Below are 20803 nucleotides of genomic sequence, written 5' to 3' on the forward strand. Positions count from 1 at the left end.
TCTTGGTACAGATATTGGGATATTTGGTTATCCTAAAATAGTGGTAGCAAGTATTTAATTTATTTTTGAGAACATTCACTGTCTTGGGCATATTAAGAAAAAGAGTATGAACAGTTCTTTTCAAGCCTAAAGGAAGATTGTGCTTTCCAACAAAACCTTGTCCTTCCTGTTAATGACTACTTCACCTTCAACCGCAACAATACATAAACACATAATAGATTCAAAATAAATGTAAACTGCTCCAAACTCGACTGCAGAAAATACGACTTCAGCAATAGAGTGATCAATGCCTGGAATTCACTACCTGACTCTGTGGTTTCTTCCACAAACCCCAAAAACTTTAACTTTAGATTGTCTACAGTTGACCTCTCCTCATTTATAAGAAGTACAGGGCATGCATAAGCGCACCACTGTGCCTACCATCCCTGTCCTACTGTCCTTTTTTATTATTAATTTTATTAGGTTTTAAAAAAACAATAGACACATATAAAAGACATTAACAAATCATTCAAATAACTTTTCATTTACTGTCCTATTGTCCTATTGTCCTCTTTTATCGTTACCTTTTACTTATGTTATGTTTATAAAAGCTACTACTATCCTATATATGTTTGACATATACCGTATATACTCGAGTATAAGCCGAGTTTTTCAGCCCAAAAAATGGGCTGAAAAACACAACCTCGGCTTATACTCGGGTCATTGACAAAGTCACCACACGAGGGCGCCATTGCTTGAGCCAGAGCGAGGAGGCACCAGCTTTTGTCCCCTCTCCCTAGTTCCTCTCCCTGGCTCAAGCAAAGGAGGCAGCTATTTGCTCCAACCGAGAGGGGGAAAAAGCAATGGGAAGCTGGTGAGGTCGTGTGTGTGTGTGTGTGTGTGCGTGTGCATGCCCCCTTTCCCCCCCACCGTGAAAAAAGCCAGCTACCTCTTGCTGAAACCCAGAGGCTTTTTTTTCTCCCTGTGTGTATTTGTCAACAGGTTTACAGTAACTATTCCTTGCTCTCTCTGCATTGCCCTTAGTTGGATTAAAAAGGCCCCCTGCTGTCAGATTCTCCTCCCCCTCCTTTGAAAGGATTTAAACTGTTTAAAAAATGGTATTTTGTGGTAGTTGCTGTCCTTGCTTGGATAGGATCTAATAATGTGTTATGAGGCAGAGCTAGACAGGAATTCTTTTTCTATCTGTCTATCTTTCTATCTATCTATTTTTCTATCTATCTATTTTTCTATCTATCTATCTATCTATCTATTTTTCTATCTGTCTGTCTGTCTATCTATCTTTCTATCTATATCTATCTGTCTGTCTGTCTATCTATCTATCTGTATCTATTTCTATCTATCTATCTATCTTTCTATCTTTCTATCTATCTATTTTTCTATCTATCTATCTATTTTTCTTTCTATCTATCTATCTATCTATCTATCTATCTATATCTGTTTCTATCTATCTATCTATCTATCTATCTTTCTATCTGTCTGCCTGTCTATCTTTCTATCTCTATCTATCTATCTATCTATCTATCTATCTATCTATGTATCTATCTATCTGTATCTATTTCTATCTATCTATCTATCTATTTTTCTATCTGTCTGTCTATCTATCTTTCTATCTCTATCTATCTATCTATCTATCTATCTATCTATCTATCTATCTATTTGGTTTTCTATGCTGATAATCTCACAGCAGCTAATGCTGAAGCTCTTCTTTGGATACACTTATTTATTTGTTTGTTTGTTTGTTTGTTTATTTATTTAATTGGATTTGTATGCCATCCCTCTCCAAGGACTCAGGGTGGCTCACAGCATATATAAAAACAGAACAATAATGTAAATCCAATTAATGATGAGAAGGAATCCAGTTTTGAAGGATTTTAACTCTTAGGTTTTAGCTTTGTTGCTGATCGAGCTACTTTTTTTACTTTTTAATTTATTGTTAATATTGTTAATTTGTTTACCCTCTTTTAAATTTACAGAGCTAGTTTACTGGTTTTCTTTAAAATAAATATTCTAACATGTCTCAATTAATGTAATTTTATTGTTTTCCATTTTTATAAGTTACCAGTAGCCACTGCATTTTCTAACCTCGGCTTATACTCGGGTCAATACGTTTTCCCAGTTTTTGTGGCAAAAATTGGTGCCTCGGCTTATACTCGGGTCGGCTTATACTCGAGTATATACGGTAACTAAAAATTTAAAAACTCAGTTGTTTCAAATTTTTATTGGTTTAATACTGAAATTCAGTACATATGGGTTGGGGGGTAGGGTTTGAGGACTTACCTGATCCATAGTTCCCCCTCTCAGCTATAAAGCAACTTCATAACCAGCCACTCTTCATTTTGATGCCTCCTTTTCCAATCAATGAAAATCTGAGGATTTACAGTAGTTTTCAATCTAACATTTCCCTCCCAAGTGCATGCAATGCCAACAATGTGTCAGAAGCTATTTAGGTTAAAATACTGCAGCAGTAAAGAGCAAACCAAGCTTTGGCAGTTCTCGCAGAATAGCAGCCAACATTAAAGTTATCTTTTTGTTGCTGACATTATCAGAGAAACTAGAAGGGCCAGAAATCTTCTATTAAATGGCCCGTGACATTTGTACTACAGATAATATCTGTGAAGTGTTTGGCATTGCATGTGAAGCCATTGATTACTTGGCTTAGCTATTCAAGAACTATCCTCTCTCAATAGAAAATCCTCTCTCAACAGAATAGAGCACAGGTTTCCAACCTTGGCAACTTTAAGATTTGTGGACTTCAACTCTCAGAATTCCTCAGCCAGACCCAGGAAAACTGTGGCTATCATAAATATGAGCCAGTTGCCAAGTGTTTGAATTTTGATCACATGATGCTGGGAATGCTGTAATGGTATGAAAAATTGTCATAAGTAAGTTTTTTCAGTGCCGTTGTAACTTTGAACAGTCACTAAGTGAACTGTTGTAAGTTGAGGACTCCCTGTAGTTAGCCTACTAATAGAGATATTTTGTCAGTGCCCATGCTCAGCTTTTTATGATAATGCCCACAACATGTTTTCAAAGTTTCAAATGTATCCATCCGAGAAAAAACTTGGTGCTTCTAATATAAGATAGGCAATTCAGAGAATCCAGGAATTGAATGAAAGTTTTGCATCTGACAGAAATAGGAATGGATCTATGGAATGAACTTAAATTACTCCGATAGAAACCATGTATTTTGCTTTTAATAAAATATAGTTTATATTAATCTAACTGAAACTTATACATATAAATTCACTGAAACTAAGTCCTGGCTAAAAAAGAGATAGGAGGTGCTCAAGCCTAATTTATTATACAATAGGTCCTACTCATTCTAATGGCTTGACCATTAGATAAGGCTTTAACATTATTAAGGATACAAAGCTAGCACCGGTAATCAATATTTTCCCGATCTTAGTAAACCCAAAGACAATCTTCTGTTACTTAGGCTATTTGAGCACATACAAAAATATGGATTTTCATGGTGGAATTCCAGTTAAACTAATCTTAAACGGGAAGAGACAGTGTGCTTCTCTTGTGGATTTATTTTCCTTTAATAATTTAGCTGCAATAGCAGTGACAGCAATGATCCACTTTACTGTTTTCCTTGTGCTTTGCAGATGGACAGGTTACTGTTCAGTTGTTCTCAACACTGTGAAATAAGAAAGGGAAAACTGCTACTATAGATGGCAAAATATTCTTCTCACTGAGCATGTGACATGGAAGCATCAATATTGTGTAATATTTTAAATCAATATCAGCATTCAGCAAGAAGAGGAGAGAATCTATTTCAAGGGATTAATGTTCCTAAATGTCATAGCTATAGAGAATTCTTAATTCTTTAGTTGTTCTGCTTTTTACATGGTTTAAATATTACATCACACTCAGTAGTGGGTTGTAAATCCTGCTGCTACCAGTTTGTGCACGTGATGCTTCTGCGCATGTGCTGAGGCATCCCGCGAGAGTGGGCGGAGACTCCCGCTGCTGCCACTACCAGTTCACTGAACCAGGCTGAAATGGAAGCAACCCCAGCTGATCACACTAAGCAAAAGTTGTGCCCCTCTGCACTGAATGCCACAAGCACTAAGAGAACCTAAACATTTACCAAATTAAATTCTAGCACACATTTTAATTTAAAATTTTAATTTAATTTAATTTAATTTGGGGAAATTATTGCAATATCAGTCCCAGGTACTACTGATTACAGCACGTTCAAAGACTTGTTAGTGTATCTTAGCAACCAGCAGCCTAAAATAGCATGGGACTTGTATGAGAAAATGTGAGTTCTCAAAAGCAATGAAATTATGAGGTGAGGAAGCAAAACAGCCCTAAATATTTTATTGCTAAGCATTTTTATTCCCTTGTGAGGCCACAGAAATCAACTGGCACTTCACTTCTGGAAGTCATTGTTACTTGAGCTGGTTTTCTCAAATGCAACCAATCAAAATTGGTGACTAGACTTATTTGCCCTTTTTGTTTTAATAAATTCTTATATTTTTGAATAACTCACATAAACCTATGAAACTTGCACAGACTACTTGGAGATTTTGATTGGAGATTCTGTACAAATACGTTCGCTTTTCTATTTGTTATTACAACAACATACCATGTTTTTTAATCTTAGATACATTCATATTTATTCCATATTTTATAAGAGTATATAATTTAAAATTTTCTTTTTTGCTGTAAACCAACTGAACATTCCTACAGATATCTGTCTTTTTCAGATGATCCCTCTCTGAATATTTGAGAGGTTACTTATATTGCTTCTTCAAAATATTCCAAGGTTCTGTGATAAAGAAGTCCTTATATTATTCAAAAGGATGCAAAATTTAGGTTTACACTTCTCTTAGTCTGAATATCACACTCAAGAATCATCTCAATGCACAGAGGAGACAGAAGGTATAAAATGGCTGATAGGAAAAATGGTAATTATATTATTAATGCATGTTGTTTGTTACTGATATTCAGGAAACATACAATATTTAGCATTCACAATTACATCCAAATGCTGGGTCCTTGATCAATGACCTCAGCTGGAGGACAATTATTAGAAACCAGCCCAATCTAGGGTTGGGCTGTCAAATGTTAAATAAATTTAACATTATAGCAAACATCTGATAACATCTGGTATTCATATAAGTAGTTGGTTATTGTCCTCTCTAATGAAAACCTGTAAAAATATATTTCACATTTTACAGGTTTTCATCAGAGAGGACAGTAACCAACTACTTATATGAATACCAGATATTATCAGATGTTTATTATTGAGTGGCAGTGCAGACTACTATAGTTTAACTGGCAAAGTTTTAAGAATCAGTTATTCACAGACAGAGTGAAAAGTTGTTATAATTAGATTGTTTGCCACTTAGGGTCACATTCATGTGATGGGCAAGCCGTTAGTTTATAACTAACTTCTGCACTGGCTTGACACAGCTATGTAAAATAAATAAATAAATCCATTCTTTCAGCCACATAGACAATGCATTTGAGCCTTGAGATAAGAAAAAATAGCAGATTCACCCTAATCAATAAAGTTTTGTAATCCGAATGGAGCTGTCCTTGGTACTGATTCTTCTAGCAAAAGTCATTATTAAACAGTAAGGGAATAATCTGTAATAAAAAGAATAATCAGCAGTGTGGCAATTAAAATAATAACAAATGTATTATGTTTTCCTGGATCACAGACCATTGTACCAGATGCATGTGAATCTGTTTAAATTGGCAGTAATCCACAATAAAAGTTGTGCACTCTTATTTGTTTTTGCTGCAAGACTACTATATCAATCATTCTAGGAACCATCCTTTGGGGCTAGTCTCCCTGTTTTTCTCTTTCAATACACCATTTAAATTATCACTGGCTCCAATTTTTCTCTACATTATCCCATTTCTCTCTTTATTTCTCTCTTTAATGAAATCCTTTTTGAGGGCCATATCCATTCAAATGCTTAATTATTGCAATTGCAATGACTCCTTAAAGCATACAGTGTTTTTTTTCTGTAATCATGGTAAAAATGCACTATTCAGAATCACATAATGCAAAAATAATGCTAGTATATCACCACAAAGCTAACTTCAGTATCTCAGTAGACTCATCCCCAGAAAAAATAGTGTATGTTCAGCCTGTTCTAATCATGAAGAAGGAACAAAGTGACGTAGTTCTTAAGTAAGTACACATAAATCATTAGGGAGCAAGATGGAATTGGCTTCTTTGAATCACCATTCGCAATAGGTGTTTCCTGGTTTCAGACACTGGACATACTTCATTTACCTCCACTAAGCTTTAATTATTACTTTTGTCTAGAATCACTGGAAGCCTTTATATGTATTTTCGCCCTAATTCTATAAACTATTCATATACCATGGTGCAAATTCTTGCATTGTTATTCCACTTAAACATGACAGCTTTTCTTCACAAGAATAAGATTGTTTATCTCCCCAAATAGCAATACAGGAGTTCTAAGCATGTTGTTATAATTAGAAGGTATTGCTACTATGACTAAAGCAATCTGATTTTCCCCTTTCCCCATGACTATATCTATGGTGTGTGTAGATTTGATTGTAACTATTGTCTTCTGAATAAGTCCACTGCAATCAAATATAGATGAGGAACAAATATACACAAGGAACCTCTATCTGCATGCTTTGTACCTACTTCTATATCCTAGCATACAGTATAAATCCAAATTGTTGCAAGAGCACAACTTTGAGGACTAGTTTCTAACACTGAGGTAATTGCAGTAATAATTCCTCTTATGTTTAAATGCAACTTTCCCCAACTTTATATTCTCCTATTGTGCTGGATTTCATTTTGCAGTCAAAACAGCTCATGGTCCTATTTGATTGGAGATTGGCGGTGCTCAACCTATTTTAAAGCTACCAACTTAGATAAAACTATTAAACAAATGTTTGCTAATAAAACAGCACAGTAATACTGTATTGCTATATTTGCCAGGAGTGGAACAAAGAAACAAAAGTATTGACATAACAAATGAAGCTGAACAGTGAAAGAAAATTAGGCTGCTTTCCAATTTATTTATTTCAGCAACAATCCAGTTGGAGATCCACGATCAAATTTAGGTAAGTGAGAGCTGTTCAAGAAAGCACCCCATATGGAATTGCCATAAAGTCCTTTTTTAGATGGAGTGACAATAAACCTACCATTATAGCTACATTTTGCATATTAAATGTACTAATTTGTATAGCATATTTGTTCGTTTGTTTGTTTTTTAATTGGACTTATATGCCACCCAACTCCCGAAGGACCCTGGGTGGCTCACAGCCAAATACAGGTAAACCTCCTAAAATAGTACAAAACTATCTAAAACCCACAATCAAGCAATTAAAACAGTTAAGAAAAATCATGCACACCCCAAACTTGCTGGAAAGACCAGGTCTTTACGGATTTTTGGAAGACCAGAAGGGTTGGGGTTGTCCAGATCTCAGGAGATAGCTGGTTCCAAAGAGCTGGATCACCCATGGAGAAGGCCTTCCCCCATGAGCCTGCCAGCTGACACTATTTAGCTGACGAGACCCGGAGAATACCAACCTTGTGGACCCTTATTGGTCGCTGGGCGGTATGTGGTAGGAAACGGTCATGTAGGGCTTTAAATGTGATAACTAACATCTTAAATCGTGCCCAGAGACCAATCGGGAGCCAATGTAGTCCATGGAGAATTGGTGTGGTGTGGGTGTACCTAGGTGCACCCATGACAACTTGCGCGGTTGCGTTCTGGGCCACTTGCAGTCTCCCAACGCTCTTCAGAGATAGCCCCATGTACAGCACATTGCAATAATCTATAGTGATAAATGAGATGATAAGGGCATGAGTGACCATGAGAAGAGCCTCCTGATCTAGGTATGGTCGCAATTGGTACTAGGTGAACCTGTGCAAAGGTCCCCCTAGCCACAGCTGTCAAATATTGATCTAATCCTAGCTGTGGGTGTAGGAGGACACCTAAATTGTGAACCAGTTGTGAGGGGGGTAATTTCTCTCTGATCAAATTTCCCTTTGATCTTTCAGAGGCAATTCCCACAGTCATTCAGTCTTGTGGGGGTTAAGTTTGAACCTGTTAATTCCCATCCAGACCCTCACAGCCTCTAGGCCCTGGCATATCACATCCACCACTTCACTGAACTGACATGGAGTGGAGACATATAACTGGGTATCAGCAGCATATTACTGATACCTCACCCCGTGTCGTCGGATTATCTCATCTAGTGGTTTCATGCAGATGTTAAGTAAAAGAGGAGAGAGGACTGAATCCTGAGGCACCCCACAAGGAGGGGCCTAGGAGTCGACCTCTGTCCTCCCACCAACACCAACTGTGACGGACCAGAGAGATAGGAGAAGAATCCCCGTATAATGGTGCCTCCCACTCTCAACTCCTTTAGTTGTCGCAGAAGGATACCACGATCAATGGTATTGAAAGCAGCTGAAGTTCAAGTAGCACAAGATAGAGGAGTGACTTCTATCTCGGGCTCGCCAGAGATCATCTATCAGGGTGACCAAATAATTTTGATTCACATATTCATGTGCATTCATGTGATTCAAATTCATATGCATTTTGATTCACATGTTCATGTTTTAGGGAGTATTGCCTATTAAATGTCTGCTTTACAGCAAATGTAGACAAAAGGCTATTTATTGAATGAATGTTACGTCTGCAGTTCTTAAATGCTTGAGTAGGAATTGGCATGGGATTTGGCATAGTAATACATCTCAGCTGCCAGTGGAGGAAAAGTTTTATTAGCCTTTTAAGATTAAAAAGATAACTTTAAAAACAATCCTTGATCAAATATCCAGGAGCAAATTTCATAGCAGTGACTTATGGTTTTTCAATTATATGGTTTGTTTTTGCCTCTTCAGCATCATTAAATAGATTAGAATGAATTATGCAGTTATAAAAATACCAGGTGTATCAAACATTAAGCCCTATAGAAAATTTATTATATAAATTATATTAAATGTACAAATTGGCTGCATTTTCTTCTAAACACTTCCTTCAACACATGACCTTGGAATACTCCTAAGTGATGTAATATTTTCTCTAAAATATTAATAAAATATATTGTGATTGACATATGGGCCTCGCTTTTATTATCCATATGTATTAAATATGTTTGCTTTGCAAGCTTAAATGGATTATGATATCGAAGTCTTTTTCATAACCAGTTTGGGGAATTTGTTGACAACCTAGAACCTTGAAGATCAGAGGGAAACTCCTTTCTTAGCCATTAATTCAAGTAATCCTGAGAACATAATTTCCTAACCCTAATTACATACATGTAATTTTTAATTTTTAAAAGCATGGTATCTACAAAGTTCCTTGAATATATTTCAAAGACAGAAAAATAATATCCTCCCCCGTGCTGATGGTGGAAATATCACCTTCAGAATTCCCAGTTCACCATTATGTTGATCTGAAACTAGAGGGATATAGTCTTGGCATTTCTGATGGACACCAGGTTTGGGGAATTAGTTGACAACCTAGAACCTTGAAGATCAGAGGGAAACTCCTTTCTTAGCCATTAATTCAAGTAATCCTGAGAACATAATTTCCTAACCCTAATTCTCTATGTAAAACCTTAATAGTACTACCTATCCTGCAAGTTTGTTGTAAATATAAACATACTTTTTAAAAAGTACTCATTTACATGCTAAATGCACATTTTTAAATTAATCATTGTAATACTAAAAATAGAAAGCAACTCCACTGTTACTTCATTTTATTGACTGCAGCCAATGCCCAATTAATAATGCAAAATATGAAGGTTCAGCAGGGAAACAATGAGTTAAATGAATTGGAAAAATATATTTGAATGCTTTCAATCCTCACTCAGAAGCTTTTAGAAAAAAAATCTTTTCTTCCTCTCTCATTTGAAAGGAGAAGGAAGAAAATTCTACAGGAACATCAATAGTCTAAAAAAGAATAAGTGAGACAATTCATCTAACACAATCTATATTTATTTCTTGTTGGTATTATAGAGTGCATTCATGAGCTCCAACCATATGACCTGTTATTTGAAGGCAGCAAAAGCCACTAATCATATGACTTACTAAACGTTATGATTATATTTACAAAATGATACTTTTGACTTGAAGCCAAAGAACAAATTGGCATTCTGATGTATAAAACCACATGGCTCTTTCAATGGAAAACTGTTGCAGGGATTAAGTGTTAAAATCAGGGCATTTAACAGGAAAATAGTATCATTATTAATTATAGTAAATTTTAAAATACCAGTGCTTTAGATCTATTAGTTATTACTTCCCAACTGTGCTAACATTGTTTCATATTTAAAATTAAGTATAATCTTTGTGATATAAAAACTAGCATTATATTTTATTATCCTTTTATTATATGTAACATGTAAATTTTATTTAAGGCTGAAAACAGAATAGGATACTGTAATTATATACTTTCAGACAGAACCAATTAGCTTATTTGATGTGTACTATTTTCCCTAGAGGTATAAACTGCATGGTACTTGGGAAGGTATACTCCAGCTAAGTCTACATCCTTTCCCCAAGTTCATCTTAAATCTTGCACCATCATTGATTTTGTATCTTTATCACAAAGACACCTTCCCCTTTACCCACATCTCAACTCCATGAAAAGCTGTAGAGAATTCATAACTTTGTCTGTAGTGACATTTTAGCTGGTCCTGAAAGAGAGACAATTCCACTGCAGACTTTGGAAACTGTGTTATATAAAAGAAGGATTGCGTGTATATTAATATTCCCAGGATGAACATTTTTTTTCACATGCCCCAGCTCATATTCCATAATTAGCACTACCCTGAGATCTAGGATTCCTGAAGGCCAAAATGTTCTGCTGCAGATACAAGACATGGAGTCACCAAAATAAAAAAAGGACACTTGTGTGGAAGGACAAGATAAGACAGGCAGATGGAGATGGTTTTGCTGAATTACGTGATGATTCCCACAGGCCCCCAGCAATGCTTCTGTATGTTGAATAATGTATTGGGCACTTTTAACTAAGCAAAGTGCTGTGCCATTTTTAGCTCACCCTCATCCCACTCTTGCCAGCAAAGAACCTTGTGGATCATTTTAGAAATTGGATCAAAACAGGATCAGTCCACACACACTGAGTGAATTGCTGAATCTTAGATCCTGTAAATATTGACTCTCGCATTAAAGAATGGGTTCTTTGGAAGATACGCTGACCCAGTCACATGAAAGCTCTATTATTTCCTTGAGGGCATTGAATTGGACAGAGAAATCTAAGAGAGTATTTATCAACAGCTAAAATAGATTTCAGGCTAATAAGATATTTTTTGACTATGCAGCAAACAGATCTAGCTGAATTATCATAGGGAGTCTTATCTAACTTTACAATCTGCAATTTAAATATGTAAATCACCAGGACACAAAGTGTTAATTCATAGTAATATGTTGCCCTGAAATCCATTTGTTCAGAAGGCTGCATAGCCTGGATGCCCTTTAATGATGAACTTTTTTAAAAAAATAGCCTTTTCAAACTCAGAACCCTCTGCCTAGGTTAGGAAAGGTTGTTTCATGAATGAGAAAGAGGCATTTGGTATTCCTGATACATAAGTTTTCACTGTCCAGGCAAATCAAGGCATGAATAATAGATAGAATTTCTAATGTTATGGAGTGAGATATGGGAAATGTTGGTGGGAAGAATTTATAATTGAGTAGCCACAAGGACACCAGAATCTGACACACATTCAGGGGAGAATAGAAGCCGAAATGTCCATATATGATTGGAAGAGATGGGATATGTAAGGGACATTGGTAACCTAAGGATTACCTGGGTTTCAGAAGGTGCCATTTAAATAAGTCATCCAGTACACAAGAACAAGTCACATCAACATTTGATTTTGGTTCAGAGCCAAGTCTCTTTAGACACAATGAAACAATCAGACAGCATGGAATATGGCATTCAACAATAAATATTTGGAGAACGGACGTATAGATGCTGCATGGCCTAGTACATTTCCACCCACCTAGCTTGATATTTTGAAATGCAGGTGAAAGTGCTATCTCGTCATCAATACTGAAGTCGTATTTAATTGCCCATCTTGCACAGGGAATAGCAAAGAAGTACAAAGGCTTTCCAGATTAACGTCGGACAAACATGTGACAGGACTTAATATACACCATTCCAACTGAACATTTGTGCTCACGTGATTCAGAAGACAAACAGAACCATAAACCAACCACACAAGTCACATAATAGTTATCTATAATTGGCTAGACAGTTAAATTTGTGGTGTTGCATGACGTTATTAGCCTACAGGAGAAGTAAAAACAATGACCTATATTTTAGAAAATTACTGATCAGTCAGAAATAGTCTCTATTTTTTAATTCTTGTTTCTAAAAAGAAAAGACGCAGAGGCCTGTAAGTCCTAAGGCCTCGGCATGTTTCATTTTATACAGAGTCCTTGAGGAATTGGGTGGCATATAAATCAGATAAATAAATAAATAAATATTAGAATCCGTAGCATTTTATTTCTTTATTAATTAGATTTCTACGCCGCCCTTCTCCTCAGACTCACATTTTAATTTTCAGCCTCTTCAATTATTCTGCAATCAAAATTGAATGTAAAATGCCTGCATGTCTCTTTTTCCTTTGATGGCTTTCAGAACCGGATGCAACAAATCATTTTACAAATGTACTTTAAAAAAAAAAGTTAGCCAAATGTGTTCATGCTCCCCCCCCCTCCCCATTCCAGTCCATATTTAAGCTCCTCAATCGATTGGCCTTGAATTGATTGGCCTTGAATTGATTGGCCTTCTGCTATGAATCACCAACAGGGGAGGAGGAAGGCAGAACTTGAGGCACAGGATTTGAGCTCCATTCCCCCATTGCCAACTCAAGAGCAGCCGACCGGTTTCTCCTTCCCTTCTCAATGTGAAGATCAAGGTCAAATACACCCCTGACAACAGAGGAGGATCTTTGCTCGCACTCTTTCCTTCCTCCGTTCCCCCCCCCCCAAATCTGTGGGGGGGTTTTCCCCCAGCACAGGGACGGGGTGCTTCCGAGGAAGCAAGGAGACCTCTGCTCGGGCTTCACAAGCAAGGGCCGTTTGCTCTCCTGCTTTACTCCCAGCGGCTCCAGGCTGCGCGCCAAGGCCCGGGTCCTTCGGTTCCGCATCGCTTGTTTTATTTTTAGGCTTCAGGTGATGCGCACCTCCCTTCCTCCCGCCCTCCCACGGGACTCGTGTGCCATTTTTTCCCACTGTCCACCCGTCGGTTCTCCCCGAGATCTTCTCTCTCTTTTTTTGCGTCCTCGCCTAGCAACTAAGGAAGAGTTCCGTCGCCTTATCTCCCGGGAGAAGCGCGCGCGGAATACGCCTGAGGAGAACCTCCACGCGCTTTGAGGAAAGAGAATCTGCGGGAAGAAGCGAAGGATGGCGGAGGAAACAAACCTGCCCCCCTTACCTACCTACCTGGGGAAAGGCGAAGAAGGCGGCACCAGATGCTTGTTTCCCTCGGCGGCGGGCGGCGGCTTGTCCGAGGGATCCGTCCGTCGCCTCCCTCCCCCCCGCGGCACAACCAACTTCTTCTCCGCGACGAGGGATAAAAAAAAATTAAAATAAATATAATATAAACGGCGGGAAACGAGGGAGGGAAAAAGCTGAGGGGACCTGCCGAGCACCCGCTTAGCGACCAGCCCAGGAACAGAAGCGGGAGTTGGGGCTTCGAAAGCGAGCGAGCGGCGTCAAAGGCGCCGGGGGCTCTGACGCGCGCGTCAGCTGCTTCAGGTCTGCGCACCGCGCCGCGCCGCCTTCGCCCGACCCCCTTCTTCTTCTTCTCCCCTTGGCGGCTCCCCGCTCGCGTGTCCTTCGGGCCGCTCGGGAAGGGTCGGCTTGTGTGCGCGGTTCTCGCAGGGGTCCAAGCCAAGCCCCTTATCTGGTAGCGGTGGGCGGCGGAGCAGCCGGCCCCGGTGGCTGTCTAAGTCTGGAAGCCTTGGAGCGCTTCGGTCGTGAGGAGAGAGCGGGCGAGCGCGCGCTTGGGAGCGAGGCTTTCTTCAGCCGGGGAGGGCGCGACGTCTTTTGCCTGGGCGGGGGGTGACGTAGGTTTGAGTCACTTAGCGATGCGCGTCAGTGGGCACAACGCGGGGCAACATCAGCCAGGCGCCCTTATGGGACGGAGCGTCAAAAAAACCCCGCCGCAAAATGGGTGGAGGGAGAAAGCACGGAGGCGCTATTCCCCACAACACAAAGCGACGCCCCAAAGCGGCCCGGCTGAGAAGGCGGCCGCTCGCGCACCGTCGGGCGTCCCCACACCTGATGCTTCGGGGGGGGAAAGCGGGTTTTTTTTGCCCAGAATGCCTTGCGCCGCTTTGGCACGCCGTTTGGAAAGGGTCCCCCATACCAGTGTTTCCCAATCTTGGCAACTTGAAGATATTTAGACTTCAACTCCCAGAATTCCCCAGCCAGCATTCTGGGAGTTGAAGTCCAGATATCTTCGAGTTGCCAAGTTGGGAAACACTGCCCTATAGCGATTAGCCCGAGAGCTGAACGAGGCCTCCTCTAAGCACCTACGGGGATGTGTTGATGGCCGGGCTTTTTAACCGAAGCATTCCTGCCCGACTGCAACCTCTTTGGTCAGCGTCTGTGGGGGTTCTCAGTCCATCCATGTCGCGGGTGGTTCCCAGAGGTGCTTTCCCCCCCCAAGAGGTGACTAGACTTCCTTGGTTTTTCTTTGAAGACCTTTTCCTTCTCATCCAAGAACCTCGGGGGTGCAGTGGTTAGAGTGCAGTGCTGCAAGCTATTTCTGCTGATTACCAGCTACCAGTAGTTTGGCAGATCCAGTCTCAGTAGGCTCAGGGTTGACTCAGCCTTCCATCCTTCCAAGGTGGGTAAAATGAGGTTGTTGGGGGCCAATATGCTTACTCTCTGTATTCATTGATTGATAGGTTATATTTACATGCCGCTCATTCCGAAGCAGACTCAGAGCAGTTAACAAGTGGGATAAATACAACACTACTAGAATACAGTCGAAATACATAATACAATCAGTAATATAATAATACAATAAAATAATATCCTAAAAGGAACCATACATACACAGCAGTCAATCTAATTCCAGGCCTGCTGGAAAAGCCAGGTCTTAACGGTTTTCCGGAAGACAAGTAGGCAGGAGATAGTTGATTCTATAGGGTTGGAGCTGCCACAGAGAACTGCCTTAATTTGGCCTGTGAAGCAGTGTGAAGCAGTATATAAGTCTAAATGCTATTGCTAATGCTAAGCTGCTTCTAAGCTCTGACTAGGAGGGTGAGAAACGGACAGATTTATGCTCCTTGCAGACAACTAGTTGTTTTGCATTCTTTTAGAGAGACTTTGAGGCCACTTGGAGGTTTGTCTGTGTCCTCAGGTTCTCCCAAATAGTGCAAATGGGCATAGAACCTTTTCAGCAATAGCATAGCGTTTAGATTTATATACCGCTTCACAGTGCTTTTACAGCCCTCTCTAAACAGTTTACAGAGAGTAACCATATTGCCCCCAACAATCTGGGTCCTCCTTTTACCGACCTTGGAAGGATGGAAGGCTGAGTCAACCTTGAACCTGGTGAGATTCAATCTGCCAAACTGCTGGCAGCTGGCGATCAGCAGAAGTAGCTTGCAGCACTGCACTCTGACCGCTGCACTATCAAAGCTCTTTTTAGAACTGCTGGAAGTGTTCTGATAGCTAGTCTGTAATTTTTCCTGGAAAACTGTTCATACTCCCACATCGTTTGAAGGTGTTCATCCCAAATTGCATAGTTAAATGTCTATGGGGATTCTCAGTCATCCAGGTCACCGTTGTCCCAAATGTGCTTTTTCAAGAGACAACTACAGTATAATAATCATAAATAATAATACAGTATATGGAAGGGACCCTGGAAGTCTTCTTGTTCAACACCTTACACTACTTCAGAAAAATGATTATCCAACATCTTAAAGCCTCCCCCCCCACTGATTAATTGTTCTAACTCTCAGAACATTTCTCCTTAGTTCTAAGTTGCTTCTCTCCTTGTTTAGTTTCCACCCATTGCTTCTTGTTCTACCCGACTTTCTTGTTTTTTTTTGAAGACGTTTTGCTTCTTACGGAGGAAGTTCTTCTGGATGGTGGGGAATGGAAGGATTTGTACTGCTTGCAGACTGCTGGTCATTTGCATTCTTTATTATAGAGTCTTTGGGGCCACTTGGGGGTTTATCTGTATCATTAGGGTTACCTGAGTAGTGCAAATGGGTGTGGAGCCTGCTTGGAGCTGTTGATCGGACAGAATTGTACACTGGAGATAAATGATGCCATATCCCTCCCCCTTTGTTGAGAGGGCTGTTCAATTTTGACATACTGAAGATGGCCACTTTGACTCCTCTTTCAAACTAATCCGAACTGGCGAGGTGGATAGCAGGAATTTGAACCCAAGGTGACCCTCAATCCAAGAACCACATTCCATCAAGGCTTTGCTGCTTGGGAACAATGAGAGTTGTAACTGAAGCCTTTGGGGAGGCTGGGGGGGGGGGCTTGCTAGTTGGGCTCCATCTATATCTCTACTTTGGTCAAACAAGCAAATGATCTGAGGAAAGACCACCCAGAGGAGAAAGAAACAATACAGATGTAATCAATTTATTCTGTCATCCCTCATCTATGATAGACCAGAGCCTGCTGTAAATTGACCTGTTCCTGTTTGGCTTCATCCCTAGTCTGCTTCTCCATCCCTAGTCTGCTTCTCCTCCCAATTATTTCTAAAAATTCAGAGGATTTCATTTAGGTGGAGGTGGTGCTATCAGTCAATGTGGCCCAAAGGTGCTTTACATTCCTGAGAGTTTCAACTACATACTCATGTATGTATGTTCTTCCACAAATCCCTGCAACAGGGATCACAAGCAGTAACTTCATGAAGTCTGGTTGAAAATTATTGCCCCAATTTCTGACAGTCTCAAAATGGGTGAACAGTGCAGTCAGGCAGCAGGGAAAGCAAGTAGAATGCTTGGCTGCATAGCTAGAGGTATAACACGCAGGAAGAGGGAGATTGTGATCCCGCTGTATAGAGCGCTGATGAGACCACACTTGGAATACTGTGTTCAGTTCTGGAAACCTCACCTACAAAAAGATATTGATAAAATTGAACGGGTCCAAAGATGGGCTACAAAAATGGACGGTCTTAAGCATAAAACCTATCAGGAAAGAGTTAATGAACTCAATCTGTATAGTCTGGAGAGCAGGAGGGAAAGGTGGGGGGGCATGATCAAAACATTTAAATATGTTAAAGGGTTAAATAAGTTTCAGGAGGGAAATGTTTTAATAGGAAAGTGAACACAAAAACAAGGGGCACAATCTCAGGTTAGTTGGGGGAAAGATTAGAGGTAATGTGATAAAATATTATTTTACTGAAAATAGTAGATGCTTAGAACAAACTTCCAGCAGATGTGGTTGGTAAATCCACAGTAACTGAATTTAAACATGCCTGGGATAAACATATATCCATCCTAAGATAAATACAAGAAATAGTATAAGGGCAAACTAGATGGACCAGGAGGTCTTTTTCTCTTGTCAATCTTCTATCTTGCTATGTAGCTATTGAAGGCACTTGTGGAGCAATGCAACCATATTTCTGATGAGGTCTTTTTCTGCTATCTAGTCTGCCCTTCTATGTTCTATGTAATGCTTCTTAATTATTTTCATAACATGGAAATAACACATCATAAATGGGCTGTGTGTATGACACTGAATTACAGGCTAATAATACTCTACCTGCCTAACACAGAGTCAAAATTGGCTTGGCTTGTTTATTTATTTATATGATTTAAATGTCTTAAGAAACACAAGTGTGAGTAGTTGATAACAGTTGTATAAAACCTAATGTCATAAAAACATTAAAAGCAAAACCAGTCATCCTCAATGCACCCAATGCCACTCTCTTCATGCTCCAATCTCACCCTATTCCAATTTCTGGAGGAAGGGTCAACTCATTACTGGCCTTCCAGTAAAGGCTGCCAGATTTTACGCTTCCTAGTCTTTCTTCTTTCAGTTATTCGGTTTACATGCCTCCCCATTTCTAAAGACTAAAGCTGAAGAAGAAGAAAATAGATTGTCATGTAGCTTCTCCCTTCCTTCCATTAACAGTCCACACCTCTGCAAATTTATTTATTTATTTGTTTGTTTATTTATTTATTTATTTATTTATTTATTTATTTATTTATTTATTTATTTATTTATTTATTTATTTATTTATTTATTTATTTATTTATTTATTTATTTATTTATTTATTTATTTATTTATTTATTTATTTATTTATTTGATTTGATTTGATTTGTATCCCGCCCCTCTCCGAAGACTCGGGGCGGCTAACAACAATATAAAAACACAATGTAGACAAATCTAATATTAAAAACAATCTCAAAAAACCCCAATTTAAAGAACCACTCATACATACATGTAGATGGATAAACAGTTGGCTGACCAACCACACCCAACGAGTTGTCCTCAACGGCACCAAATCCACATGGAAAAAAGTAGACAGTGGAGTACCACAGGGCTCTGTCCTGGGTCCTGTACTCTTTAACATCTTCATCAACGACCTGGACGAGGGAATAAAAGGGGAACTAATAAAATTTGCAGATGACACCAAGCTGGCGGGGGTAGCCAACACCCTTGAGGACAGGTTCAGAGTACAAGAAGACCTAGACAGACTATCACAGTGGGCCCATACCAACAAAATGAGGTTCAACACCAACAAATGCAGAGTCCTCCACCTCGGCAAAAAGAACCGTAGACATACATACAGCCTGGGAGATACCCCACTCAGCAGTAGTGACTGCGAAAGAGATCTTGGAGTCTTGGTGGACAATCAACTAAACATGAGTCAGCAATGTGCAGCAGCAGCCAAAAAAGCCAACTCAATCCTAAGCTGCATCAACAGAGGAATACGCTCCAAGACCAGGGAAGTACTAATACCACTCTACTATGCCCTGGTCAGACCCCACCTGGAGTACTGCATCCAATTCTGGTCACCTCACTACAAAGAAGACATCGAAACTCTGGAGAAGGTGCAAAAAAGAGCAACCAAAATTATTAGGGGACTCGAAACCAAGACTTACGAAGAGAGATTGAGCAAACTGGGCATGGACAGCCTAGAAAAAAGAAGGTCTAGAGGGGACATTATAGCAGTTTACAGATACTTGAGGGGTTGCCACGGTGAGGAGGGGGTCTCTTTATTCCCCAGGGCACCAGAGGGCCGGACGAGGAACAATGGTTGGAAGCTGACCAAGGAGAGATTCAACCTGGAAATAAGGAAGAACTTCCTGACGGTCAGAGTGATCAACCAATGGAACTGCCTGCCAGGGGAGGTGGTGAACTCCCCAACTCTGGACACCTTCAAGAGGAGATTGGACTTCCATTTGGCTGGGGTGCTGTAGGGTTTCCTGCTCAGGCAGGGGGTTGGACTCGATGACCTAACGGTCCCTTTCAACTCTATAAATAAATAAATAAATACAAGCATACCATGCATAAATTCTATAAGCCTAGGGGGAGGGAAAGTATCAATTCCCCCATGCCTGACGACAGAGGTGGGTTTTAAGGAGCTTGCGAAAGGCAAGGAGGGTGGGGGCAGCTCTGATATCTGGGGGGAGCTGGTTCCAGAGGGTCGGGGCCGCCACAGAGAAGGCTCTTCTCCTGGGTCCCGCCAAACGGCATTGCTTAGTCGACGGGACCCGGAGAAGGCCAACTCCGTGGGACCTAACCAGTTGCTGGGATTCGTGTGGCAGAAGGCGGTCCCGGAGATAATCTGGTCCGATGCCATGAAGGGCTTTATAGGTCATAACCAACACTTTGAATTGTGACCGGAAATTTATCGGCAACCAATGCAGACTGCGGAGTGTTGGTGTAACATGGGCATACCTTGGGAAGCCCATGATTGCTCTCGCAGCTGCATTCTGCATGATCTGAAGTTTCCAAACACTTTTCAAAGGTAGCCCCATGTAGAGAGCATTACAGTAGTCGATGCCTTGGGCCATCTAATTTGAAGAAGAATAAATTCTGGTCAACTGCAGTGTACGCACTTGCATGGGATACGGGCCCCACTGATTCCCATGTCAGGTCTCCAAACTTTCTCCAACAATTCTCCTGCAGCTCTGGGAAGAGGCAGCCAAGTATGTTGCCACCATCCACTCTATTCTCTTTTGCCACTGATTTACAAGGAAGGAAGTGAATTGCAACCCCTTTCTTTTAGAATGGGGGAGCATGTGCTAAATTAGCAACTTGATAGAAAGTTGAAAAGGGAGGGGAGAAAGAATGAACAAATATCGTGCTTTCCAATCAGGTTGATTCGGTCCATATTGACCCAAGACCAATGCTCTCCTAGTCCTCGTGTCCATCAAGCCAGAACATGTGCCCAGTTATTAATCCATGAATAAATGGATGCCATACCCTATTTATTATACCAGAATGGAGCCTAATTGCTGTGAAATCCCCTTAGCCCAGACCTAATTGTGGCTGGCTGGGGACTTTCTTCTGATGAGATTTTTAGCAAGCCTCTGAAGCAAAACACAATTCCCTAAAAGGGGGGAGGGGGGGAGATGCTCTTGTTTCTTTTGAAAAGGTCCACCTGAGGGATAAATCCCATCCTAGAAACATAGAAACATAGAAGTCTGACGGCACCACCTTCATCCAACACCTTTGTGACATAGTCAAAGAAATTCTAAGATCACTGGAGCTGAATCCATACAGTTGGAGGCAATGCTATATCCCTCTATAGTATTATTTTGTAAGGTGTCTTTTGAGAAAACTGAACAGAAGTAGCTATTGAAATGGTCAGCGATCTCCTTATTCCC

The sequence above is a fragment of the Erythrolamprus reginae genome, chromosome 3 (genome assembly GCF_031021105.1).
Source record: "Erythrolamprus reginae isolate rEryReg1 chromosome 3, rEryReg1.hap1, whole genome shotgun sequence".
NCBI classification, from domain to species: domain Eukaryota; kingdom Metazoa; phylum Chordata; class Lepidosauria; order Squamata; family Dipsadidae; genus Erythrolamprus; species Erythrolamprus reginae.